This window comes from Canis aureus, chromosome 29 (genome assembly GCF_053574225.1).
Source record: "Canis aureus isolate CA01 chromosome 29, VMU_Caureus_v.1.0, whole genome shotgun sequence".
Lineage (NCBI taxonomy): Eukaryota > Metazoa > Chordata > Mammalia > Carnivora > Canidae > Canis > Canis aureus.
This window is the reverse complement of record NC_135639.1, coordinates 16,052,820-16,080,612: the sequence shown is the minus strand read 5'-3', so window position 1 is coordinate 16,080,612 and position 27,793 is coordinate 16,052,820. Positions and strand designations below refer to the sequence as shown.

Below are 27,793 nucleotides of genomic sequence, written 5' to 3'. Positions count from 1 at the left end.
AACACGCGGGGAGAAGAGCCAGTGCCAGGCCGTGATGTGAGAGCTAGCTCTCAGGCCCTTTCACCCTCTCGTCCCACCCTCTGTCTGTTCTCCAGCCCCTTCTCCACCCACAGGCTGCCAGCTGCCTGCCTCCACAACCAACCCAGGCAATGGTCCTTTGGGCAAAGAATACGACGCTATCAAAATTACCGCCTCAGTGGGGATAAGCCAGGGAGTGAGCAGTACCCATCGGCTGCTCAACCCCCTAGCCCCCAGCATCCACCTAACCTTCTCATCTGTACCCACCTTCCCTCTGGGAAGTCCCTGTACCCCACCACATTGGTGGTCTGGGTGAGACTAGAACCCCGCCGCTACTCCTTGGGCAGCCACATGACTTTGGACTCAGCCAATCAGAGTATCTCATTCTCCCAGCCAAGGACTGCCTTTGTGAGGTCCCATGACCAGAGACGAGCAATGGGCCTCAGCCTTGGGACTCTGCCTAGGCAGTGCCCGTCTCCTTCTTAAGGCTCCCTCATCCACTGGGACGTCACCCCTGGCCCCAGTGGCCACCTCTGGGAATAGTTTGCCTGAGAAGGAAAACAGGGCCTGGAGAGTCTGAGAACAGCATTTCAGCCCAGACACAGACTAACCTTCCCCTCTACCACTCAGTTAAGTGTGGCCAAGACATCCCATTTTTTCATTAAGCCAGATGGGGGGTGAGGAGGGAGTTTCCTCTGCTGGCAAATGGAGTGTAGACAACCCAGCACACCTTCTGATGCTGGAACCTGGGCCAGGCAGTCTGCATGAATTTCAGTTCACCCTGCGAGCTAGGCATCACCATCCCTCTTTCACTGAGGGGAGATCGGGTCACACTGTAAATATAGAGCCCAGAATCAACAGGTCCCTTCATCCAAATCTACTCTACACTGGTAAAGATTTGCTTATTAAACTGTCCAGAAAGTGAAATTCTAAGGAAAGCAAAGTGTGGGGAAAGGCCCAGGGAAAACCAACACACACACACACACACACACACACACACACACACACACACACCTTGAGAAGCCTGAGATGAAACGTCACAAAGGCCTAGGGTAAGGGCAGAGGACAAGGAGGCAGAGGGCAGTGAACACAAACTTCAGGCAGCCTCAGGAATAAGGCAAGAGTAGAAACCAAAGGGGAGGGCGGGGGGAGACTCTAAAAGCCCAGTGGGGACTCCCCAGACAGTGTGACATCTGGAGAAATGGAAGTGTCTGAACAAAGATCGTCACTCATCCCAGGCAGTGCTGATGGGCTTCAAGATGCTAAGCCCCACGGGAGCATCCAGGGGGTGCAAGCTGCAGCTCCTGGCTCTGGAAGTAGAGCTGGGAAAATGCACCTCTCCCCCTCCACACCTGACTCCCCAGTGCCAGGGGCCAGACCCCAATGATCAAACAGCTGATAAAATGGGTGTGGTGTGATTAGGTATGGGGGGGGGGGAGTGGAGGGAGAGGGAGAATCAGCCTAAAATGGTCCTTAATATCAGGAAGAATGGAAAAGCAAAAGTTCCACACAAAGGAGCAATTTTAACAAAGCCAAGCAGATCTGAACAGCTGTCGAGCTAAACCAACCTGCTTCTGTGAGCAGAACATCTCGAATGGACAAGAACTGACTATCACATAGAGAACTGTACGTAATCCCTTTATGTGAACCCCATCGACTTCAAATCAGCCCCTTGCAGGAGTGAAGAATCAGTAAGGAATGAAAATTAGTGATTTTGGTCTACTCAGCATTCTTGCTCCCTTCCTTTGGTAGTGGGACGACCTATTCTCTGTGGTTCAGATTTGGCTGACCCCACCTCGGGAGATGGGGTTGTAGCTGAGGACTGGCCATCCTTCGGGCCACTGTGATGGGTTCAAGCAAGGCCAGAATTTTCCTTAGGATTTGCTCTATGGGCTTTGGGAGCAAGAGGTCTTTCTTTTCTTTGGATTACAAGCCATGAGGATGTATACTTGGAGCTGGAGTGGACCCCTTTCTAGTCTGAGGACGAGGCCAGTGCCCAGAGAGGAGCAAAGCTAGTAATCAGAGAAAGATACAGAGCCCTACCCAAATTGCTAGAGTCCCTAGGTCCAGCCATTCCTGAAGCTAACTTTGTACTTGCCAACTACATGAACCAGTAAATTCCCCCTTTTCACATAGGCTGGTGTTTAGTCACTACTGACCAAAAAGGTCCTTATTAACATGGAAGTGAAGTCCTAACAGTGGCTCCACCCCCTTTAGAAGGCACACCTCAATTTCCCAAAGCCATAAAAGGGCTCCCTTTAAAAGGTCCAAACACAGAGCCTACAAGGCCAGGCAATTTTCTTGGATGACCCACATGGTACCCAAACCACCAGAAAAATTGCTGACAGTGGCCAACAAACACTGAAGGCACAGCTGTGTAGTCCCGGTTAAACCACGGTAGAAAGCAGCAAGCATGGGGATGGATGCTGGGAGGGGTGGGGGTGGTGCTGCCTGCCTGCCAGGAACCCATCTCCTCTCTCTTTTCTGACTGGGGCGATGTCCTTGTGCTGATCTCCATGATCCACAGTACAGGGCTCACCCCACCTTCAAATTGTGGGCAGGACACATGAGCGGGCTTTGCTGTCCACTCAGTGAGTAGGACCTAGAGCTATTAAAAAAACAAACAAACCACAATTTAGCAGAAAATATCAAAATGCACTGTATCTAGTAAAGGAGTGGAATCTCTCATAAAACCTTTGGTTTGGCGGGGGGGTTGTGGGTGTGTGTCCTGGGATACTATGTAAAATACATTTCTTACCAAGGTCACAATAAAGGTTTGAAAAACACTATTGCAGACCCATAATCTCTCATCTGAAACCTTCAATGCCAGAGGTGCTTTGAAATTTAGTATATCTCAGATTCTAGAAAAGGAACACAGCACAGATGCCCCAGCGAGGTCTGAAGAAATACCCGGAAACCAAAGACATTAATATTTCTATAGCAAAATGCACAAAAACTCATACGAAGTGGTTGATAGGTTTATAAATGGTCTCACGTCATTTTAGATGCCTCCAAATTCATTTGTGCCAACCTCACAGAAAAATTTCTGGTTTTCCCAGTTTGGGAATTGGGGGAATTGAGGAGATGAAACTGTGGGCCTTTCTTGGGATTCCCAGGATCTTTTTCCTTCTGTGGCCTCAAGATTGGCTTTTAATTGTCCAATTTTTAAAAGAGACTTCATGGATGGTGGCAAACCCACACTGGCTTTTAATAAATTAGTGCAAAGCTGCAAGATCTGTGGGCAAAGCTGTCTGTGGGCAGATGGGTCCACTAACCAAAATAACTCTGCTTCCGAGTGGGACTGACTTTTGATCTAAAATGGGATTGCCCAATTATTTTGGCCACAGGTAGCTACTGAGCAAGTGAAATGTGGTTTGTCTGACCTGAGTTGTGCTGTGAGTGACTTCATGCCACTTCCTCATCGCCCCACCAAAGAGAATGTAAAATATCTCGAGTGTATGTGTGTCTTCTTTAAATATCAATTATATGTTGACATGATGGTATTTTGAATGTATGGAGTTAAAAAAAATATTCTGAAAATTAATTTCACCTGGGTTTTGTTAATTTTTTTGTTTGTTAAAATCATGAAAAAACCCCTCCTCCTGATTCCTAATGCAAACAAAACAGCATTCAGAGACCGAGAGCAAGAGACTTTGCCAAAGTCACACAATTAGTTTGTGGAAAGCTCCATTTCCTATATCCACCCAGGGCTTTCCAAACCTGCTAACTGAAGCAATTCTGTATCCTGAAGAGCAGACGAAGGACTAAAGATCATTCTTGAAGGAGAGTTCAAGGGAATGGTGGTAAAGGGTTTGGGAAAGGTGGAGCCTTCTCAGTGCATTGGCTCGGCTGGATCAAGGTGAGAGGGGCGGGGAGAGAAGTGCTCTTCTAGGAAACCAGCCATGACAGGGATGAAGTAGATTTGGTTACTGGGTGCAGGCTGTACTCTGTTGACACGAACGAAGGCCAGTTATTCATCACAGAAATATTCTAAATTGAAACCCTTGAAGCTCTGTTATATAAACAATGTAAAGGTATCACAGAGTTTTGAGTAGGACCATTGTTTTCACTTCATGTTTCAGCCAAAATTTGTCAAAAGAAACTGCTGATGTACGACTTCCGACTCTTCCAGTGCATTTCAGTTTGGGGGAACATTTGAGGTTTGCATTTGGCTCTTGATACAGATCCCCTTTCCTCTCCCGAGCCCATCTCAAAGGGACCACTCAGCTCCTCCCTGCCTCACCTCCTCACCCTATACCTTCTCCCACACTGTGGCCCCAGCCCTGCACACTCTGGAACTGTCTTTAGCCACTTCTCTGGCGTAACCAGGTTCTCTAATGCAACAACCACACATGCCACATTCTGAGCGATTATCCCCTCGACCCTCAAACCAGGCTTTCAGAGCACCCCAGTCCTGGTCATCATTTCAGCCTATCAATGTGCCCTGCCCTGTCCTATAACAGCTGTTCAAAAGTATTTTCCAGGTGCCAGCTATATATCAATACTCTTTTTTAAAGATGGGGAAGGCAAGCAAATACCTATTTCTCATGACTATATTCCTTGAAACTATAAAATAAGAATGCATGTTGCAACTGTTTGCACATAAGGCAGAAGCATTTCCTTTTACTTCCTCACCTCATCTGTGGTGTTACCCAACTGAGGATGCTTCTTATAACCCATGACATCTCAGAATCAACCTCTTCTCAATCAGTCCCTCTGCTTCCAACCACAGTGAATTTTCCATTTCCGCATAGTGAGGGGGCTGTTTGCACCATATTATATTTCTTTGGACAAGAGATTACTTGCTAATTTTTCCAAGTCCCTAGAATTCCACCTGTCTCAAACCTCAAATCAGATTTCTTGAGCACAAGGGTCTGCATCCTGGCATTCACTTTGGCCATTCCCCTCCTGCACCTGGTCAGGCATCCATCCAGCCTAGAGCAGGAGCTCACAGGTTTGAAGACCGTGCAGGGAGGGGGAGGGGCTGGTGAAGTGTCCCCCTTCCTCCAGACCACGCTTCTGAAAATTTCAGGCCTTTCCATTCAAAACTGGTCATGGGGACCCCATTCAGAATCTCCAGAACAATTCCAGCTCTGAATCCCAAACTTGGTTCAGGAGTTGCTTACTTAGACGTGAAGCTTAATTAGAAAAACCTGGAAATAAAGGAGTTTTGTCTTCCCATTGTTCTGAATGTCATTTGGCAGAAAGTAAAGCTAAAATACAATGAACTCTAAATTCAGCAACAAGGATTAATAGATGTTATGATGGGTCATTTTCTACTGAAACTTAAACTATGAAGATAGAATTACAGTTAAATAAAGAACACAAAATGCTATTAATAATAAACCAGTAAAAGAACGAATACAAACCAACGGAGGGGAACTGCTTTTATTAAGAATAAAGTCAGCCAAATGGCTGACCAAGCTTATCACACTGAGCTCTTCTAATAAGCCTATAGGGTAGATATAATCATCTCCCTGATGAAGAAACAGACTCAGGGAGGTTAAATAATTTGCCCCAAGTCACTCAGCTAGTAAGTTCAGATCTGAATTCAAGTCATTCTGATCCTTCCCCCCCAAGGGGAAGGATCCCACCTTGGCTGGCCTCCCTCGCAATTTCTTCTTTCATGTCCTGAAGTTTTTAAGCAAAAACTTAAGTAGTTTAAGTTTTTAAGCAAAACTTAAAAAAAGAAAAAATCCAGTCATTTAAAAACAGACCCTAGCAGAGAAGGCATGGCTAAGGGTATATTGTTTGCTTAGATTTATATATGAACACAGAAAACTCTGCTAGCCCATCTCCACCCTGATTATTATCAGTACAAGTCATCAATGACCAAATCATATCTTATGAGAACGGTAACACAGTAGAAGAGAACAGTAAAAGACTCGAGAAATACATTTAACTTACAACAGGTACTGAGATCAGTATGTGCAAGTCTCTGGTGACAATGAGTCGTTCAGAGTGATAATGAGTTGACAAGTTTACCAGTAAATCCCGCATGGTAATTATTTTGCTAATGCAGTTAGGCATAGGTGGCCAAATTGCAAAATGTATCAGCCTTATTACTAGGTTTTAAATGACTTTGAAAAGAGTTAGCTAATGGAAAATAATCCACCACCGAAATGTATTTTGTGAGCCCCATGTGTAAACATGCCTTACACAGCTTATCACAGCCAGGAAATGAAAGGTGGCCAGACGAACATCCGTAGGCCAGCACCACGGATGACAGTTGTGAGTCCTCTGGAAATGAATCCACTTTCCTGTTCCCCTGCACAGCAGGTCTCCTCAGACAGGGTTCATGGGGAGAGTTACACCTATTAATGGAAAGGTAAAGGAAGGGGTTTGGCTGACGAGTGATGTTTTAGTCAAAGTCTTCTTTTGGCTATTAGAAATAAGTTTTAGGAGCGCCTGGGTGGTGCAGTCAGTTGAGCATCCGACTCTTGGTTTTGCCTCAGGTCTTGATCTCAGGGTCATGGGATGGGGCCCCACACGAGGCTCCGCATTCAGTGTGGAATCTGCTTGAGATTCTTTCTCCCTCTCCCTCTGCCCCTCCTGCTTATGCGCATACTCTCACTCTAAATTAAAAAAATATATCTTAAAAAAAAGAAATTTCAAATGAGTGATCTGTGGGCTGGTCAAAGAAACCCAAATAGCTCTCCCTGCACTGTAATAAAGTATCTTACCCATCCTTTCTTTCATTCATTAAAACAGGCATGCTCGGGGCAAGGGACAAAGATTGCCAACTGAAATTTAGAAACTAAGAAAACAACCCATCTCATCAATCTCTTTTTGAATTTCTTCCATAAACCTTAACACTCCTGTTTCAACTGGGTATACCTTTGCTAAGGACACCAAAAAGGGTCATTCATATGACACTGCCACCTTATTGAGCTAGGAATGAGCAAATGCCACAGAGTATGATGGTTAGTGTTAGGTGTCAACCTGATGGCCCTGGGCCTCCATAGTCTTATAAGCCAATCTCTTCCTATACATAAGTAAAGGATGGATGGATGGATGGATGGACAGAGACAAATATCCTATTCATTTTGTTTTTCTGGAGAACAAGGACTAGTACACAGAGCTTTTTGCCAAGGAGATGTCCTGCTCACTTTGAAGGACATTTAGAAAAAGGCAAGAAACATGTTATATGCTTGGGAATTAAGACATCTATCACTATTATCCTGAAACCTAAAACCTCCACGGTGCTCTTCTAACCCAAACTTACTCCAACAAACATAGTTCAAAACCCCACAGATCTGGACAGTCTCTTGGGTGCTGAGGCTCAAAAGCCCTCAGAACTTTGGATGTGCATTTTCTTCTCCAAGCAAAATTTCTACATCAGTACAATATTTTCTTCTATTTACATATATTTTACTCCTATGAAATGAATCCAGACCAAAAATGGTGAGCATTATTCTAGACAGATGGGAAGATATAGAATTCTGTAGCATTACTGTGAGGTATCCACTGATCCCAGTCTGGAAATATCAATCAAAATTATTCTCAAACTCCTGATACCTGATGTTTAATACAGATGCCTACCCTCAAGGAATTCTGGCAAATGTTCAATTTAAGGCCTAAGGCCAGCATTCCCTTGAGAAAAGCTGGGTCAGAGGACCAGGACATTTCTACACAGAGACTAGGAGAGTCCTGGTGCAAAGAGTCTGCAAAGATGGAACCACCTTGACCTCCATTTGGCAACTAAGAGGTCACATCCTATGGTGGGGTGCTGCCTCAAGCTGACTCTGCCACTGTTTTTCTCACATCTGGATTTCTCACATTCATTTCTCCACCAAATACTTATGGAGCACCTTCTTTGTCTTGGACCCTTAGATTCAACCACTAAATGAAATGGGTAAAATGGGTACCACTGAATAAAAGGCCCCTTTGAATACACACCAACATGGTTCATTGTAAGTCCTCTTGCTATAGTGATGTTAGTTTTTCTGTGTATTTTGGGTGAATACAAACACAAACTTTCTGATACTCTTTTTTTTCCCCCCAAGATTTTATTTATTTGAGAAACAGAAAAGCATGAGAGAGAGAATGAGCAGCGGTGAGAGGCAGACGGAGAAGCAGATTCCCCACTGAGCAGGGAGCCTGAGGTGGGAATCGATCCCAGGACCCTAGGATCATGACCTGAGTGAAGCCATATACTTATCCAAGAACCCCAAATATCCTGGTATTCTTAATGTCACAGTATTCTGTGCTTCTCTACATATGAATGGATGGCAGAAAAACCTGTATGTTTTCCTATAGGTCTTTTATTACAACAGCTTTTTTCCCCTTATGATGAAGGGAAGGGGAACAGACGAGGCTACCTCAAAATATGCCACTTTGGCATATTGATTATTTAGTTACTTAAGAAACAGCCAATGCAAAGACACTGACCCTCCTTTGTCCACCTGAAAGCAGGAAATAAATCTCCCACGTGAAGGTACCCTCCCTATACCAGGGGGGCACAGAGCATCCTTATCGCAAGAGATAGGGAATTCAAGGCCAACATGGCTATACAAACACACTTTGTTACTTATTCATTAATTTGCTACCCCAATTCCAGCCCCTTTTGTTTTGTCAAATCCTGACCAGTAATTGTTCCTTTGTCTAAAAGGTAGGAAAGCTGCCTGCCTTGGTCATTTCTTGAAGCCTCGTGTTTCTAGGAGTTTCTGTACATATGAAATTAGATTGGTTTTTCTCTTATTAATCTGTCTTATGTCCAAAAATTGACCTCCTCTATAGAACAATCCCAGAGTGGTGGAAAGAGTTTGGTTAGCTTTCAGTGACTGTACTAACCAGGCAGGTGAATGTCGGAAGTTTGATAAGCTCTTTGAACTAGAGATTTCCTACCTACACAAGTGGGAAAAAAATCATACCTCTTTTGCAGGGCTGATGTGACAGCTAAATGAGAGAACACCTGAAAAGCACCAGACACAAAATATTATTTAGTAAATGTTAATATTATCCTCTGTAGCGGGTTGCATAGTGGCTCCCAAGCAATGTGTCCGAGTCCTCAGCCTTGGTCCCTGTGAATGTGATCTCACTTGGAATTGGGTCGTTGCGGATGTAAATAAAGATCTCGAGATGAGATTGTCCTGGGTTTAGGGTGGACTCTAAATCCAATGACTGGTATCCTTCTAAGAGAAAGCAGAGGGAACTTTGAGATACAGAAACACAGGGAAGGAGGTCATATGGAGACACACAGAGAGACTGGAGTTAACGCTGTCACAGCTAAAGAAAGCCAAGCCCCACCAGGAGCTGGAAGAGGCAAGGACAAGATTCTCCCCTAGAGTCATCAGAGGAAGCCCAGCCCTGCCAACACCTTGATTTTGGGCTTCTAGCTTCCAGAACAGTGAGGAAATAAGTTTCTGTTGCTTTAGGTCACTAGTTGGTGGTAATTTGTTACAGCAGCCCTAGGGAAACTAAGACAACCCCTTCAACTCATGGAACTAGGAGATTTATATGCAGCTTTAGGAAAAAACCCAAGAGTCAATAAGGGACAGACTAACAAAAAATTAACCTGGTTAGAAAAAGTCTGATTTCTCCACTGGATTATAAGAATCTGATTAGATTTAAAACCAGTCAGGACAAAACTTCTGAATTTGAAAACATTTGTTCTGGCAAAAGAGAGCCTTCCATTTCTGCCATAAATAATTATCAACAGGGGCGCCTGGGTGGCTCAATGGGTTAAGCATCTGCCTTCAGTTCAGGTCACGATCCCAGGGTCCTGGGTTGAGCCCCACATCAGGCTCCCTGTTCAGTGGGGAATCTGCTTCCCCCTTTCCTTCTCCCCCTCCTCCTCCCCTTCCTGGGATGTGCCCAGCTGCCCTCTACTGGGCTCTGCCCCTCACATGGTGACCGTGGCACCTGAGCCTCTCACATACTGGGAGATGTCTTGCAGGAGCAGTTTCCAGACCTAGGAACCACAAGCTAGGAAAATGGGTTTCTGGGAGTCGGGGTGAGGCAACTCTTAGAACATACGCCAGATACAGAAATTCCAAGCTGCATCTCTTGGAAGGTTCCTTGAGCCTGCTGGCTTCCCATCCCATGTGCAGCCTGCAGCGTGTACACCACACATGCCACAAAAGCCAGTCAGGCCAGCTGTCTAGCATGTCGTATCATGTTAGGCAGTGCCCTGGGCCACCAGCAGCCCCGAGCCACAGGCACAAGGCTGAGCCCCTGCCCTTAGACTCTAAGTCCTGGCCCTTCTGGACCAGGACCTGCCCCGCGAGCCTCCATCCAGCAACGCTGAGCACGAGGCACTAGTGGGGCACTTGCCTAACTTAGTATCACTTACTTAAGCCTCTACAATCTTATAAAAAAGATTTTATGAACCAATGTGTAAAGTTACTTCACTTTACTAAGGTTACAGAAACAACCAGTGACAACACTGGCTGCCCAGATCTTTGGCCTGGCATCCATGACTTCCCACACCTGCCCCCAAATAGGGGAGACCCTCCTGCTTAGTCCAGACGACTTTGGGGCTCCAGCACGCAGCGTGCTCTGTCCAGACCACTGAACCGACAGTGCTGGCCTGCTATGGCAAGGCACTCGACCCCCACTATGCCTTCATCCTGATGACAGCCCTCAGTGCCACATTTCGTTGTCCCTATTTTATAGATGGGGAAAACTAAGGTTCCCCAAAGAAAACATGTCTGCTCAAAGCCATACCTGTGTGATACAGAGAAGGATCTGAGCCATGGCCCCAAACCCCATGCCTTTCTTCCCAAGCAGAAGCCAGGCTATGCCACTGACTTGAGCGGGAAGCCCTCTCTGAGCAGCAGCTGTTGCTATGAGCCTAATTAGAGGTTAGGGAGTGAGAACCAAGCTGTCAACTTACATTCCATCCTTTGAGTCCCTCTTCCCTTGCTGACATCTCCTGTGCAGGCTGCTGCTTTGTTATAAACTCAGTCAAGTCACAGCTGTGACAGCTGCTATGGGTTTGCCTCTGGGCTCCTGCTGCTGCCCAAGTCGGAGGTGGAGGGTGGAGGGGTCCTGGCCTCACCGTTCTTGTGGGCAAGACCCTTGGGGCCTGTGTTCGTGTCCTCGGGAGGCCATAACAAAATACCATGGATAGAGGGGCTAAAATCAGCAGGAATAGATTCTCTCCCAGTCCTGGAGGTGAGAAGTCTGAAATCACATGTCCAACAGGGCCATGCTCCCTCTCAAGCATCTGGGGAAGAATCCTTCCTTGCCTCTTCCTCATTTCCCGTGGCTGCCAGCAATCCTTGGCCTTCCCAGTTTGTGGCTCCATCACTCCGATCTCTGCTTCTGTCATCACAGATCTTCTCCCCGTGTCTCCATATTCAAGCGGTCCTCTTCTCATGAGGACACCTTACCTTCACTGGGTAAGAGCCCACCTGAATCCAGGATGGCCTTATTTTAACTGGATTACAATCTACAAAGATCCTATTTCCAAATAAATTTGCATTCCAGGGATTAAGACTTGAACATATTTTTTTAGGGATATCACTCAGCCCCAAACAGTACAATGGCAGCACAGGTTGATTAAACCATTGGTGCAGGAGAGGTGAGGAGTCATATGCAACCAATGGCTGACACGCCTTTGCAATGTGTTTCCTGGGTTTCCCTGACTCTTCTGACAGTCCTGATTTGTCAAGACTTGTTTGAGGCCTGACCCTCCTTCCTCTGCTTCCTCCCATCTCCTCAGCCCATCAAGTTCATGAAGAATATTCCTTCATGTCGGCCTTGATCACCACTCACTCACAGTGCCAAGTTTGGTGGCCAACACAGAGCAGGCCCTCAATACAAGTTTGTTAAATGAATGAGTGAGCCAACAAATGGACATGGGTACCATGAAGGGCATTTTGGAAGAAGACAAAGCTACATCAGGAGGGTAAGTTGAATCATGCCACCTGCCCAAGAGTTCATAACTCAGAAGGTGGGACAGACTCATCCCACTCACCACCCTGCAATTCAAATGACAATGTGTTAAGTCTACATGATACCATTGTATGGGGCAGGAGAGTGACAAGTGATTGGGGTAATCAGAGAAGGGAAGACAGTCTCTGGACTGGGCTTTGGAGGGTCTGGATAAAATGAGGGGGCAAAGACAGTGTCTAAGACAGACTCGAGAGCCAGGGGGGCCACCAAGAGGGAGGAACGGCTGGAGCACAAGCTTCTTCAGCAGCCAGAGGTGACTCCTATAGGGTGAGCCAGGCCTGAGAGAGTGAGTCTTGCCAACTAGGTGAAGGCAGGTCACCCTGCTCCCCAGGTGATGCCATCCAGTTGGCACTAGGGAGTCACTGCAGGTTCTCAACAGGAGGGAACTCCATCCCCACTTCCCAGTGCACATACTTATTAAATCACGGTGGCCATTTTGGCAAAGAAAGCTACTAACTTCTCCAAGCCCTGCTTGACTCTCAGTAACGTACCAACACAATGTTCTACAACTACAATGTGCAGAAGTGTCTAGGCACATATATTGTTCTTTTCCATTCCTAAACTAACATACAACCCAGGAACCACCTCCTCCCCCCATACCCTCCAGCATACCCTTAAGGAACCTCCAGGGAGTCCAGTTCTCAGTGGTATTTCGGTGATCCCTGGGCACCAACCTCCAGTGAATATATATATATGAGGCGACAAACTCCAAGTCATAAGGTGGCCATCTAGATGATTCAGGACAGGTTTAAATAATTTAAAAAACGAATACTAAAATGGAAACATAAAATTTTAAATCCTCATAGAGAAACAATATCTAGGACACAGTTTGAGGAACATAATCTTTATAGGTGATACAGGAAAGCATCCACAATAGGCTTTCAAGGACATCGTCCCCTCCCCCCACCACACTCCCCACAGAGCTCACGACCCTCACAAATGCTTTCCACACAGGTCCATCCCAACCCAGTGACCACAATTAGTGTAAGGCACAATCTGTCTTTGAGCATCTTGATTTTCTGGATGCTGATCTCTAACTTTGGGGCTGAAACTGATAAGAGAGGTAAGCATGTTCCTAGTAGGATTGTTTAATGAGCTGATTCTTGAATTACAGCAAAGAGTTGAGGGTCTCAAGTCCCAGGAACAAGATGCAATCCGTTAGCAAGAAGGGAAGATTCTCGGGGCACCTGGGTGGCTCAGTCGGTTAGGCATCTGCCTTCAGCTCAGGGCACGATCCCGGGGTCCTGGGATGCAGCCCCGCCATCAGGCTCCCTGCTCAGCAGCAGTCTGCTTCTCCCTCTCCCCCTCTCTCTGCTCATGCTCTCTTCCTCTTTCCCTCAAATATATAAAATCTTTTTTAAAAAGAAAAAATGATTTTTAAAAAAAGGAGGGGAAGATTCTCAGATATTAGTGGACACACCTGAGAGAGGCCCAGTAGGGAGTCTGTCAAGAGGATGCACATGGTCCCCAGCACCAAAGCACAGAGTGATGAGCAACGGGAAAGGGAGCACAGCCTTTGAACAGGTCACTCCTTTGCACCCTGTAGGCTACCTAAAGGATTTCTGAAAAGGTTAATGGAAAAACCAAAACCCAAGCTGAAAGAAAGGGTAAGAGACTATATCCCAAAGCCAGGCTCACGTTGTAAAGAATATGAAGTGTGAGCTCTGCCTTTCAAGGCAGTCCAAAAGGCCAGGTAAAGGAGGGTGGCAATCATTCCTATCTGATCAAAGATGCCATCCTTCCGGAGGGACAAGCCTTTCCCTGATGCTAAGTTTTAAGAGGAATGCCTCACATTTGACAGATGGAGGCTCCGTCAGTGTTTTTCATACTGACGACCATCAGCAGGGCCACGCAGGCCAGCAAGGATGGTCGGGCCACGTCCCCGAGCAAGGCCCCAGGTGCATGGGAGGTGACAGCCCACACATCTCTCTCTGGCTGAGCCAAAAGGGAAACAGAGCTTTGGGTGACTTCCCATCTCCCCTGCGAACAGGGGTCCGTCTTCGCGACCAAAGGTCAGAAGGCAGGACACCGCGGGCTGTGCCAGGGCAGACCCTCATCCGGGCCTGCAGATGGACACTCGGGGATCTAGACTCATCGCAGGCCAACCCCGGGTTCTCCACGAACATGTCACAGAGAGCGAATTTCGGGGTACGCTCCCTCTCCCAAAAAGCCAGGGGGACGATCACCCCTCCGTCTATGGGGGCTGTCTCCACTGCACACCCCTCCCCTCCTGCAGCAGGGGCCGCCCGATGCCAGCGCTGAAGGGACAGGACGTGGCCGCGGGCAAGAGCTAACCATGAAAGGGTTGTTGGCAGAGCAGCGAGGAACTGACCACTAAGGAGCCGGGTCCCTGGAGCAGATAACAGGAGGCCGGAGGCCGCTGGAGCCCGTAACCTCCAGCAAATCACTGCTAACTGCCGGGGAGAGCGGAATGAAGGCTCTGCTTGAACTTGCAAGTTTATTTCAGGCTATTCCAAAGCCTTCCGGGCCCCTTGGCAAGGAGGCGGGGGGCGGGATGGAGGAAAAGCCTGCTCTCCGCCCTTCTCGAACTGTGGGATAACGTTTTGCAACATCACGCAGCCGCTCATGGCTCTGGGAGTGCACACACGCTTAATCCTAACAGCAGGTTGGCCCATCTTCCCACCCTTGCAGGCCGGGCCCAAGCAGGGCACGCGATCATCAGCCACAGGGACACGTTAACACGCTCCGTGTGCGGACAGGGACAGGGAGCAGCGCAAGCAGCGTGGGTCGCCAGGAGCCAGATTCCGCATATGAGTCGCTGCGTGGGAGATAAGGACCTGGAGGCTGCACCTGCCCCCACATGTGGCTGCTGGGCAAGTTGTGGGGTGGGAGATAAGGACCTGGAGGCTGCACCTGCCCCCGCACGTGGCTGCTGCAAGCCGCAGTGTGGGAGATAAGGACCTGGAGGCTGCACCTGCCTCTGGGGAGCACAGCTCAGCAACGGGTGCCAGGCTTTCCTGACCGGCCCCGGGGCAATGGGTACAAGAATCCTATCTGTCGTGAAACTGATTACGGTGGGCAACCACAGGTGTTCCTTCTGACAGTGGTTTCCTTGGCTGGGTGTGGGGAAAAAAAATCACTCTGATTTTTAAAAAGTTCCTAGGAAAAATTATCAGTGAAATTTAGGAAAAAATTTCAAGGGAAAATTTCAAAGGAAAAGAGAAGCCCTCCCCGCCATGAATCCACTGCTGAGCATCACCGGTTATACAAGTTTTGCCCTTCTAGCTCATCTCTGCCCTCTTTTTTGCTGGAATACTAAAAACCAATCTATTTAAGTGGCTTAGCGGTTGAACGTCTGCCTTCGGCTCAGGCTGTGATTCTGGAGTCCTGGGATCAAGTCCCGCATCAGGCTTCCCACGGGAGCTTGCTTCTCTTTCTGCCTAGGTCTCTGCCTCTCTCTCTGTTTCTCTCATGAATAAATAAACAAAATCTTAAAAAAAAAAAAAGAGGACAGCTTAGATACTGCAATATGCATCAATAAATACCTCAAGGTGTCTACTTGATAAAATCTTTTTACATTAATTTAAAACCAATGACCATACTCAACAAAATTAATATTCCAAAACCATATTCTCTGATTTTTTTGGGCACCTCTTGCCCAGAAGCAGGATGCAGAGGGTAGGAATAGCAGGAGGTGAATGTCCTCTTTTGCTGCCACCAAAGCAGGGTGACCCTGGACAAGCTGATCAACTTCCCTGACCCTTAGCCTCCTCACCACTAATAGAAAATCAGAGGAGTCAGTTTCTCAAGTTTTATCTAAACTCTAAACACTTTTATCCTTGGGCCTCTGAGAGTCCTGGCAGGTTAGCTATGATGCTGCCTACAAGTCACTTTAATACTCTTCTTTGAATAGTGTAATATATACGTGCATGTACGTTAATTCAAATCCACACCCCAGGGTGGGGAGCTAATGTTTAAAGTATTTAGACTCTACACATCACAGGCTGCTGGCTAGCTGAAAGACTCCACCCAGAAGTCCATACCCCAGAGGCAGCTACTGCATGGCTTCAGATACATTTATGGGTACGAACATGATTTCACCTCTGAAATGAATATTCAGGATAAACAGAGTGGCTGGAAATCTTCCTCCAGCACCTGCACGGTGGCAAAAACAGGATGTGAGGATCTAGGTAAACCAGCATCCTCTCTCATTCAGAGTCACACCCTAGGCCCAGGAGGAAATGCAGCACAGCATTCATAACGTTACTGGAAGATTCTGCTGTCCCAGCCACTATGGTAGCTAAACAGTGCCACTGGCATTCAGTGAGCTCCTGGGGGCAGGACACCTGCGCGCCAGAGAGCCATAGCAGCAGCAGCAACAACATCAACATCAATATCATCATCATCATCAGGCCCAGGGAACACACTGTTAGACTGTTCTTGTATCTGCTTGCTCACAGATGTCTGGGGTGAAGCTGATTTCAGAGACTTGCTTTCACTTTAGCATTAAAGGGGGTTGTTTGTGGGGAAGAGACCTGTGGCCACTTCTAAATCTTACCATTTGGAAGCCGCCATGTTTGCAACAGTGCCCTTAGTGTGGCTATCTTCCCACTTCTAAACTTCTCCTTACATTATTTCCCTCCATCTGGAATTCCCTTTTTGTCTCCCCCACTTCTCTATAAATCCTTTCCATCTGTGAAAGCCCAGTTCAAGCCCCGCTTCCTCCAGTCTTCTCCAGCCATCAGGACTTAGGTGGCAGTAGGGTGATAACTGAGCTCATCCTCACATTTCCCAGGACCATGAAATATATTTTGGAATATATTTGGAATATCTAGGAATACTGGGAGTATTCCTGAGACAGCCTAGCATCTGCCAGGCCTCCCACAGGACCCCAGGAACAGGATATTCCCAGGACTCGGCCATTAGCCACTGGCCTGCTCTGTTTCTCTCATCTCTCCCCATTTGCTACTGGGCAGAGCAGCAAAAATAATGCTGAAAACATTTCTCAGTCTGGTTGTCAACACACTCGGTTCTCAAAGAAAAAAGCCAGGTGGGCTGGCACTGAGGAAGAGAAAGGGGAGGAAAGGGCAAGGATTTGGCCACCATCTTGGAAAGAAGCAATTCAGCTCCACTGGGGAACAGTCAGATCACGGGGTAAAAGGGCTTCTGGTGTGGGTAGTTGTAAATGCTGATTCTGAAGAAAGACCAGCAGGGCAAGACCCTTCATCAATCCGGGATAAACAAACAAAACAAAAAAAGATGATTTACCAAGGTCAGTATTTGGGTCACGGAAAATTCTTTGTGTTTACTTCATTTTTTTTTTTTTTTAAACAGCACAAGAGCAGAGGAAAAATGATTTTTTTGCAGGGGGTGGGAGGGGGGAGGCCCTTTTATAGATCATAAACTTAGCAAATGAAATAGGATTCCAGCAGGGGAGTAATAGTGGTGAGCCCTACTGTATTTTATCAGGGAGAAAAAGGATAAAATGGAATGCCTCCCCCGCCCCACGAGAACCACTACATTAACTTCCCCCCAGCAAGTCACATCCTGTAGAGACAGTAACAACAAAGGTTTCTTGCCTTTAATGCAGATGAAACAGCACAATTCTTTACTTTGTTCTAAATTGAAGTTTCTTCTTGGGCTTAAGGAGTGATGCTATAAGAATATAAGACCTGCTTTGTGGAGACTCTCAGGGTAGCTGGAGAGTTTGAACCCCCCAGAAGGAGCACTGTCTTGTCCCCAGGTCCCTGGACAGTCATGGGGGCAGGCTGCAGCCCCCCCTCGTGAGCCCCTCCCTCCCAGTCCAGAAGCCTTGGGCGCCATGTTTCATTCCAGTAGGTTCCCAGATTTTCCCTCTGGAAACGCCAAGCCCAGCCCCAGGCTGACTTGCCATTGTTCGTTGCAGAATTTATGGCTCAGATAAGGGAAGCTGCACAGGGCTGGGTGGAGTGGGAGGACAGGGGTTGCCACAAGTGAAATAACCTGGTATTTTCTTTTGCTTTATTCTCCATATCTCAATGTCCAGAACGAGCCGAGGGTGACCAGCTCCGGAAGCTTTCATGATGCCAAATACCTTCTCAATGACTTCTTTTGTGCATTTTCTTCTATTTTTATTGATTTAAACTTTTACTGGGAAAATAGCATGCATGCACGTGGTAAAAGTACAAATATGCAATGAAAAGTTTCCCTTCCCTCTCAGAGCCCCCTGCATCAGCCTCCTCTCCTCCTCCTCCTCCTCTTTCTTGGCCACTACTGTCAATGGACTGTGTAGCCTTCCAGGAATTTCCCATGCATACTCTTCTATATAAAAAGATAGAAAAACATAGACAAATCTCTTATACGAATCTCTGACGTAGGCTCACACTACATACAGCATTCTGAACCTTGTTATTTTCATTTGTCCCTTCGTGAGACACTTTGGGCAACGTATGGATGTGCCACATTCTTTTTCACAGCTACATGGTATTCCACCGAATGGATGCAACGCATGTTTAAAAATATACTTTGTTTATAAAAGGCAATGGTCATTATTTTGCAAAACTGCATTACAGGAGAGTCATAATGCCTCTCATTAACTCTCCCTCTCACCACCTTTGAAAGTTTCAACCCTAGCACTTCAGAGTCCCCCTACCCCACTGGATGACACTGGGACGTTCACTGGGGGGTCAACAGGGATGTCAGTAACTGGAAAGGTCAAGGTCAGACCCTCAGAGCTCTGCCCGCCCCCAAGTCTCCCTCTTTAAAGTCTCCAGGCCTTGATCACCATGGTTATCTGTCAATGTGCCCCCTCCGACCCCCTACAGCCAAGTAGTAAGATAATCTGGTCCCTTCTCTGCTGGTAAAATCATCAAGACCACAATAGACAGAGACACCATCTGGGACCCAAGACCACATCTGCCTAGCGTTGTAGAAGATTCCAAAGATAGGAGCCCCTGCCCTTGTGGCACAACACAGTCCCACCGATGAAAACCGTCTCACACAAACGCCACATGCCCAATCCCCTCTTGCTGGCTTCTCTCTGAAGCCTCAGCATTCCAGGCTTGCGAGGACATTTTGTTGGTTACTTCACAGACCTTAACATGCCCTCCCCAAAATCTCCCAGGCAACATGACCCTAAACATCTCAGCTAAAGTTACAGATTTGAAACGGCTGCACATTATCATTGGATTTTTCTGAAACTTGGTCATTTAAGCAGAAAGGGAAAAAGTGTTTCTGGAAACTTTCTCCATGAGACAATAGCACAGCTGGCTAACCCTCTGGCACGAATGAGAATGCCGGAGGCAAACGGCACCGACAGACAGGACAGTGGTCTCATTCGAGGAGCTGCAAATGTGCCTGCTTCCCTAGAGGGTCTTCACAGATACCCCACCTGAGCCAGAGAGAATGCTAGTGGGTCTCAGAAGACCCTCTATGAGGCTCCCCTTCCCCAGCCCTGGCCTTAAAAGAAAGGCAGATGCTAGAAGTCTTGGCTTTAGGGAGGCCATTCTCACTGGTTTGGGAGCAGCAGGGTTTGCTCCATATTTGTTCCCAGATTTGTCTTTAGCTGCTCAGCATTTACACAGGAGCTGCCAGAGTCCTGAACTCACCCCCTCACTGGATAATTCTAGAAGAAAAAAAATCATGCAGCTGTTTCAGCTTCTCTATCCTTGGAAAGACCTTCCAAATAGGAGTTGGAGCGGGCCCAGGGCTGACGTTGCATCCTGAAGAAACTCTTTCCTAGACAGATTTTAAAGAACTAGGTCTGTGGGATAGGGGGGCTGAGTAGGGGTGTGTGGTGGCAGGGCTAGGGGGAGGCGGGTGGGTTTAAATCCCTCAGACCCAAGGTGTGGCAGGTGGAAACAGGAACATGCCTCATGGCTGCAGTGAGAAGGGAGTTTGTCACAAGACCAGACATTACTTTATCTAGTGTTATTTCAGGTTCAGTAGAGTCTCTGAGCTACCCTAGTCATGTCAGGCATCACTGGGGGCTGCTGTCTCACCCTCTAGAACAGGAGTCAGCAAACTGAACCACTAGCCAAATGGAGCCCATCACCTGTATGGTTCTTGAGCTAAGAACGACGTTTACATTTTTTAAATGGTTGAAAGAAAACCCAAAGAATAACATTTCATGACAAGTGAAAATGATATGAAATTCAAATTTCAGTGTCCTTAAATAAAGTTGTTTTGGAACACAGCCATACCTACTTGTTTACATACCATCTATGGCTGCTTACACACTACAATGGCAGAGTTGAACCATTGCCACATAGACCATATGCCACAAATCCTAAAATATTTACTATCTGCTTTTTACAGAAAAGTTTCCGACCCCTATTCTAGAACAGACCGATAAACAAAAGTGAGGATATAATATAGCTACTACAATAACAAGAGAAAACACACGTCCACAAATTTTCTATTGACAAAAATCCAATATCATCATCATCGTCCAGTGCAATATTTTATAATAAAAATCAATGAGAAGGAAAATATTGTTTTAGAAGGGAATAACATTTTGCTTAATTGGGATTCAAAGTCAGTGTTTCCTGTCGTCCAATTCCTTGCAAATGTTCAATGGTAAAAACCATTCTTAGCCTTAAAGTCACTGGCCTGTACAAAAAAAGAGGTGACTTCGATGTTCTGATTTCATATTTCAGTCTCCATCAGAGTTTAACTGGGGACAAATATAAAAAATTTAAATCGGACTCAGGACAACAAAGTATTACACGGCCAAATGCATGGCTCCTCCCCGGGCCCCTAAAAAAGGCGCCCTCTTAAATGAATCACACACACTAAACTATCTGAGAGATTGAGATCTTCCAGAGGAAGGATGGTGTTTGTTCATCGCTGTGTAAGCACTCTGACTTGTGAAATAAACCATCTTATAAAGAGTATCAACTGTGAACTTGGCCTTGTGCTCAGATCTGGTGGAGCGGGGTAGGGAGGGCAAGTGCGAGGCAAAGCCCTGTGAGAGGTTATCTACACTTAAGGACTTTCCACTTAGAGAAGAGGAAGAGTAAATAATGGAACTAGCTCTAATACTGATGTTCTTGCCATGGTAGCACCTGACTAGTAACCAAAGAGTCTTCTTTAGATCCTATAAATGGCAAATTTCATGCATGGTAGAGACTCTACAGTTTCAGAGCCTCTGTGATCATTGCTCCTCTTGGAAAAGGATTACAGTAAATTACCTAACTCAAAAACCACAAGGAAGAGCATTTTGAAACAATCACATGGGCTAAAACAACACTGCACATTCAGACCCGATAACGCAGTTGCTGAACTCCTTATGTCCAGAACTGTCGACACTCAATTAAAAACACACACAACAACTTCAATACTATCCAAGGGGTAGAAAGACTGAGGACTTAAGAATAGAGAAGCATGGGAAGAATAAAAGACCACCCACAAGGAATCAGCCAGAGACCGAGAAACCAGTGGAGCTTTCAGGCCTCCCCAGAAGCCACCACCCACGGAGCCAGGAGCAGTGGGAAGGAGATGGTGAGGATACCCCAGGGGACTGGGCTTGGCACATCCTTCACCTGCTTTCCCAACACAGGGAAGGCAAAGGGCCACATAATACTTTGTTGTCACAAACCCAGTTGAAAACTTGGTGTTTTCATATACCATTAGGAGGACTTATACCATTACACAAGTCAAGGTCATAATATACAGATCAAACACGTCCTTTGGCCTGCAATTTACTAATTGACACTTACCCCCTTCCATCCTATCCCCAGACTTTCCAAGTCAAAAAAACACTACCGAACAACCGAATGTGAAATGCCGGTAACTTCATCTTAAGGAACACATTCATTTAGCAGACGGAATATTTTTACCAGGTTATCTGAAAAACCTAGCAGAGACACTCCTTTCTAAGGCTCTTCAAAAAGGTCCATCTCGAGGCAAGGATCAAGTGGAGTACAAAGCACAATCCATAAACTGGATTACCCTGGGTGAAGTCCAGCCAAGGATGACATGTTTTTCCGAAAGAAGCCATCACTATACCCATGAAGGTGTGGTGAGTGGGAAAGACAAGAATCTGCCAACTATCTGCTATATCAGACACTGTAGCATACACCATAGATATTAAGACAATACAACTTTCACATCTATAGCCAATGCAGTTGGCAAAATAACAGTTAGCAGATAGAATGCTTACTGGTTTTTCCCCAGTGTGATGGTGGAATTATTGAAAAATTATTGAGCCTCACACTCTTCTAGATACAAAAATGAATGAAATGCATTTCTACTCTCAAATGCCTTCATTTCACTTCTGCAAGATAGCACTGCACCAAGGGCTGGGAAAGCACAGAGAAAGGAGTACCTATCAGCCTAAGAGGCTTCCAGACATAGCTGGATGTAATACAGACAAGGCTGGGAAACAGACTTTCCAGGGGAAGCTGAGAAACTTTCCATGAATAAATATTAAAAGCGTTGTCACTGTCTTCATTATATCCCTAGAGCCCAGGAGATTTAGGATGTAAATGGATACCTTCTAATAAAATGGACTACAGTTTCTACAAGAGAAACAGTCCCTCATCACAAAGCAATGTTGTCTTCATTTTCCTGCAAATGTATTCTGCTTGTCAGAGACCTCTGCTTCTAGGATGATGCCTGAAATTAAATTAATCCCCAAAGACCAAAGCTAAGGGCCTAGAAGAGAAGTCATGGCCCCATTTCCCAACCTCCCTAGACCATACATTTTGAGAAGTCCCAAAAAAGGACCCATGGAGGAAGAAGTTTGGTCTCTAGGCCTATAGGAATGTTCTGGCCGCCACAGAAGACTGAAAACACATCACTGGTCATCATTAAGGGTGTCTGGGCCAAGCAGCCCCAGACACACCACCCCTGAAGATGTACCTGACCCTGGCAAGTCTTGGGCCAAGACACACACCAGATGTTGGACTATACTAGCTCAACTAGCTCCTCTGCAATGGTGATGTCTGCAAAACCAGGATATTCAAACCCAGGTCACACTGACCCAGCCTACATATCCTATTTTCCCACAATAAGAAGTGAACAACAATCACCCACCTGCCCAGCGGAATAGTTAAAATTTTACCAAGAGTTTCCCATAAAACAAATGTCTTAAAAAAAAAAATGTCTTTGGAGGATGACAGAGAGAAGGAGGAAGAGACAGACATTTGCTCCTTTAGCCAAAGTTTTGAAATATCAAGGCAACTGTGACTGTATTTTTATCGCCATTTCCAGGCAAAATCCTTTTGAGACTTCTTGTTCCTCATGGGTTTACCTCACATTCCTACAAGCCAACACTTCCAGGGCAGTTCCATCATGCTCTCTTAATCCCATGACCCCCAAGCCCCAAGTGTTTGATGAAGTCTGAGGAAGTGAAAGTTAAGTAGGTCTCTTCCCTGAGTAAATCAGTTCCCTTGCCTTACAACTCCCCGGAGGGTGGAAATCAGCCAAGGTCAGAAGAGTGAGTCCGCCTGGGAAGAGACGATGATTTCATTGGTCGGGACTTTATGAGGCTTTGTGTGTTTTATGTGGCAAATACTTTTGCTATCCTTTTGCAACGGAGGAGAAAACAAAACAAAACTCCATCCCTGGCAGGGATCTTGAGTCACACAATATCTGGGAAGAAAAAGTAGCCAAAGTCTAACCCCACTTCCCCACCGTCTGGGTTCTCAATGGCAAGTCGGTGCTGGGGAATGACCAAATTTATGTTCAAGAGCCTTCCATTCCAAAGTGTGGGGCTCTCCTCCAAGGGCTCACTGGTCTTAGTTATTCTACCATGAGGGAGCAGACCCTGGTTGCAGGGGAGACCCCAGGTGGAATTTCCCACCACACTGCCTTGGATGTCTCTCCATTGACAGACACCCAAAAGTACCTGACCTAGAACTTTTTGAAAGCCAACTCTGTCTTTTTTCTGTGTCAGAGTTGTCTGTCTCAAAGACTTGAATGAGATGAGATGAATGAGATGCATTTCTACCCTCAAATGCCTTCATTTCAATTCTGCAAGATAGCACTGAACCAAGGGCTGGGAAAGATTGGTTTCCTCAATCTACAGCAGGAATGGAAAACTCTACTTACCCTCATAGAATTAGAAGTTTAAATAAGATGATTCACGTAATGTGTTTGTTAGAGGGTATGGCAACGAGAACTAACTCTTATCTACCACAAGCTTCTGGATGGCAGGAACAATGTTGGATTTGATTTATACCCTAACTCTGTACTATACAGAGATGAGGGTTTAATAAATGCTTGTGATGAGGGTTTTTTTTTAAAAACTTAAGGGTGAGGTAACGTCACAGAACTACAAAAATTAAAGCAGTGTGGCAATGTTATATGAATGGACAAATAGATCAATGGAAAAGACTAGAGTACATAAAATAAGACCAAATATATATAATGATTTATGATAAAGCCACTGAGAAGGAAAGATTGAAAAAGCACTGTTGTTACAATGGAAGAGCCACCTGGAGAAATACACATTTAATCCCTAGTCATACCTTATAAAGAACTTCAGATTGCTCAAAAGCCTAAAACATGGGATGCCTGGGTGGCTCAACAGTTGGGCATCTGCCTTCGGCCCAGGGTGTGATCCTGGAGACCCGGGATCAAGTCCTACATCGGGCTCCCTGTGTGGAGCCTGCTTCTCCCTCTGCCTGTGTCTCTGCCTCTCTCTCTCTCTCTCTCTCTCTCTCTCTCGAATAAATAAATAAAATCTTAAAAAAAAAAAAAGCTTAAAACATGAAAAATAAGATCATGAAAGCACTAGACAAAAAAACATAGCTGGTGGGACTGTAAAATGATGCAGTTGCTTTGGAAGACAGTCTGGCAGTTCTTCAAATAATTAAACCCCGGGGGATTCCTGGGTGGCTCAGCAGTTTAGTGCCTGCTTTCAGCCCAGGGCGTGATCCTGGAGTCCTGGGATTGAGTCCCACATCGGGCTCCCTGCATGGAGCCTGCTTCTCCCTCTGCCTGTGTCTCTGCCTCTCTCTCTCTCTCTCACTCTCTCTCTCTCTTTCTCTGTGTGTCTCTCATGAATAAATAAATAAAATCTTTGAAAAAAAAACAATTAAACCTAAAGTTACTACATGACCCAAGAATTCTACTCCTAAGTATATACCCAAGAGAAACAAAAACATATGTCCACACAAAAACTTGTATACAGATGATTACAGTGCCATTATTCCTAATAGCCAAACAGTAGAAACAACACAAATGTCCATCAATAGATGGATAAACAAGGTGTGTTCTAGCTACATCTATATATACAATGAGATTAATTGGCCATAAAAAGGAATGAAGTACAGATACCATATGACAACTTAGAACCTCGAGAACGTTATGCCAAGTTACAGAAGCCAATCACAAGAGTCTACATCTGATGTGATTCCATCCACAGGGAAGTCCAGAAGACAGAAATCTATAAAGACAGAAAATGGATTAGTTTAGTGTTTGCTTGGGGCTGAGAGGAGGGGAGGTGCAGGCAGAAAAATGAAGGGTAACAGAAAGGATATAGAGTTTCTTTTTTGAGGTGATGAAAAGTTCTAAAATTAACTGTGGTGACAGTTGCATACTCTGTGAATATATGAAAAACCACTGAACTGTCCACTTTAAAATGGTAAATGGTCTAGTATGTGAATGTTATCTCAATAAAGCTACTTTTCAAAAAAAGGAAAAAGATTTTTAAAGTATAATTTTAGAGAGACTAAGTATTAAAAAAAATCCCTAGGGCCATAAAAGGAGATAAATTTGACCACACACATACAAAAAAATCTACTTTGGAAAAGTAAACATAAAAGCAATTCAAAAGACAAGAAACTGGCAGGGAAGGGGAAGGTCCTGGGGGGGGGGGATTTACAACTCATATTCAAAGGGTTAATTTCCTTAACATTTAGAAAGACCAACAACCCACTAGAAAAACAGATCATGCATATGTACAGATTGTGTATACACACACACACGGCTTTTAAATGTATGAAAAGATGCTCAATTTCATGTATAGGAAAAAAGGGAAACCTTGCAGAAATACCTCTGCCCAATCTGATGGGCAAAGATGGCAAAGTGTAATAACATACTGTGTCGATGAGGGTGGAGGGGAACAGATCCTCTGACACTTTGCTTATAAGGGTAAAAAGGACACAGCTTCTAGAAGGACATTTTGGCAACATCGAATCAAACTATTAATACTCATGCCCCTTCAACCCAGTGATTCTACTTCCCGAGATTTTGGGAAGTGCTGCATAAATCCTTGGTGTGCCTGAAATGAGCTCCATGCAGGGAAATTCACGGTGGCATGGTCTGTCCCAGCAAAGGACTGAGAGAAACGTAATACTCCACGATTATGCAGATCTAGCAGGAGCGAACTCCAAGAAACATCTCGAACTTAAAGAAGAATGTTACTGGTGAGTGGGTTCCACCTGGAGAAAGGGGGAAATTATATACACACATGGCTGCTTATATATGGACTCTTTAAGAAGGCTACGTGCTAAACTGTTCAGGTTTTTGGGTTGTGGGTTTTTGTTTTGTTTTGTTTTTTTAGCTTTTGCTTTTTAAAACTTTATACCCCTGGGGCTGGAAAAGAGGAGAGGGAAAGGAGAAAGAGAAAGAGGAAGGGGAGAGGCAGAAACAGAAGGGAGGGAGGGAGCAAGGGAGGGAAGGATGGGGGGATGGAAAAAAGAATGGTTGCAGAGGAAGAGAAATATTTGGATGAATATATCCTTGACAGATATTATCATCGAGGGTGGAATTCTAGGGATTTTCACATTCCAGGTTATAAATTTCTGCCATGGATGCATATTTCATAATAAGCAGGTATGGCTTTTGCCATAAAAATACATGTAAAATTACTACCCTGAGCCCCTTCCAGAGAGAAATAGCAATGTGTAGCTGTCGTCTGCGCTATTCTCAATGATGTAAAGTATCTCCATCAGAAAAACGAAAACAACAAAAAGGAGAGAGAAAAAGTGAGTTTGCCCAGTCGGGCCTGGCCAGCTTAGAAATTTGACATTTTACCCTTTGTTCCAGAAAGTCAACAGAGACAGAAGCAGAGAGGGAGAGCAGACCCAGGACTTGGTGGAAGGGGGGCTTGCGGATGCCCAGTCTGAGGCCGGAAGCACAGAGACACCTGCTCTCAGCTGCAGCCTAGGGCTGTGGCCACAAGTCCCTGCAGGTTCTACCTACCTATCCAGCTGATCTTTTCTTTTTCTCCACCATCCCCCTCCCCAACCTGGCTATGGGGAAAAGGGGTGGGGGAAGGGATTCAGGCCAGGAGTCAGGGTTCACGTCCTGGCTCCACCCCCTCATCTCCCTTAGCCCAGTACTCTCATCCATTCCACAACCTGGTCTAGAAGCATGAGGCCCTCCCAAACCCTGGGAGCGTGTTGCAAATGTATTGAGAAGAGTTATCCTGCCATAAGTCAGCTCCTAGAAGATGGTATTTGAAAGGAGGAATCATTCACTCTGCTTAATCAAGGTCTGTCCCCGCAGCCATGAATCCCATCCTTTTCTCTGCTCCTTGCTGCCTTCAGCCTAACTCCACGGCTGTTAGGGCCTTCCTTGCTGAATCAATGGCATCTTGTCTATGGTCTTGACCCAGCTCCAAGTGATGAACCAACTTCACTGGGCGCGTCTGCTGAGAGCTCTCTGAGAAGGGCCATTGTTCCCCTTGCACTTGTCCAAAGCCTCCATTTAGGGACGGCTGTGACTGTGGATGGAGGACATTCATCTCTGGGAACATTTGCCAGCAAATGAGAGACAGCTGTTGGGCACGAATGGCGTGTGGCTGAATGTTGCCTGTAGTGAGATTTATTTTCCAAGTGAGAACACCCTAACTTATCTTTCCTTCCAAATGGTGAGAAATGGGAACAATGCTCACCTCCCTCCTGCCGTGCACACTAACCGCCCTCATCACACGGTGTGCAAGGTGGGGGCACACAGCACACAGGGCCTCCTGGGCGCTGGT

At 45.9% G+C, this 27,793-nt stretch overlaps 1 protein-coding gene across 11 annotated transcripts in view; it reads right to left on the bottom strand.

The window, feature by feature from the left end:
* The window catches only part of AFAP1L2 (actin filament associated protein 1 like 2), a 96,733-nt gene that overhangs the window by 50,861 nt on the left and 18,079 nt on the right, over positions 1 to 27,793 (bottom strand). For 2 of the 11 annotated variants that reach the window (XM_077877536.1, XM_077877539.1), the window contains exon 1: positions 6,178 to 6,315. The exons of 3 other annotated variants lie outside the window; for them this stretch is intronic. The gene's annotated coding sequence lies outside the window, so the exon portion shown is untranslated. Of the gene's footprint in view, positions 1 to 6,177; positions 6,322 to 27,793 lie in introns of those variants that run through there. 6 more of the 11 variants (XM_077877538.1, XM_077877540.1, XM_077877545.1 and 3 more) reach the window with 5 other exon arrangements.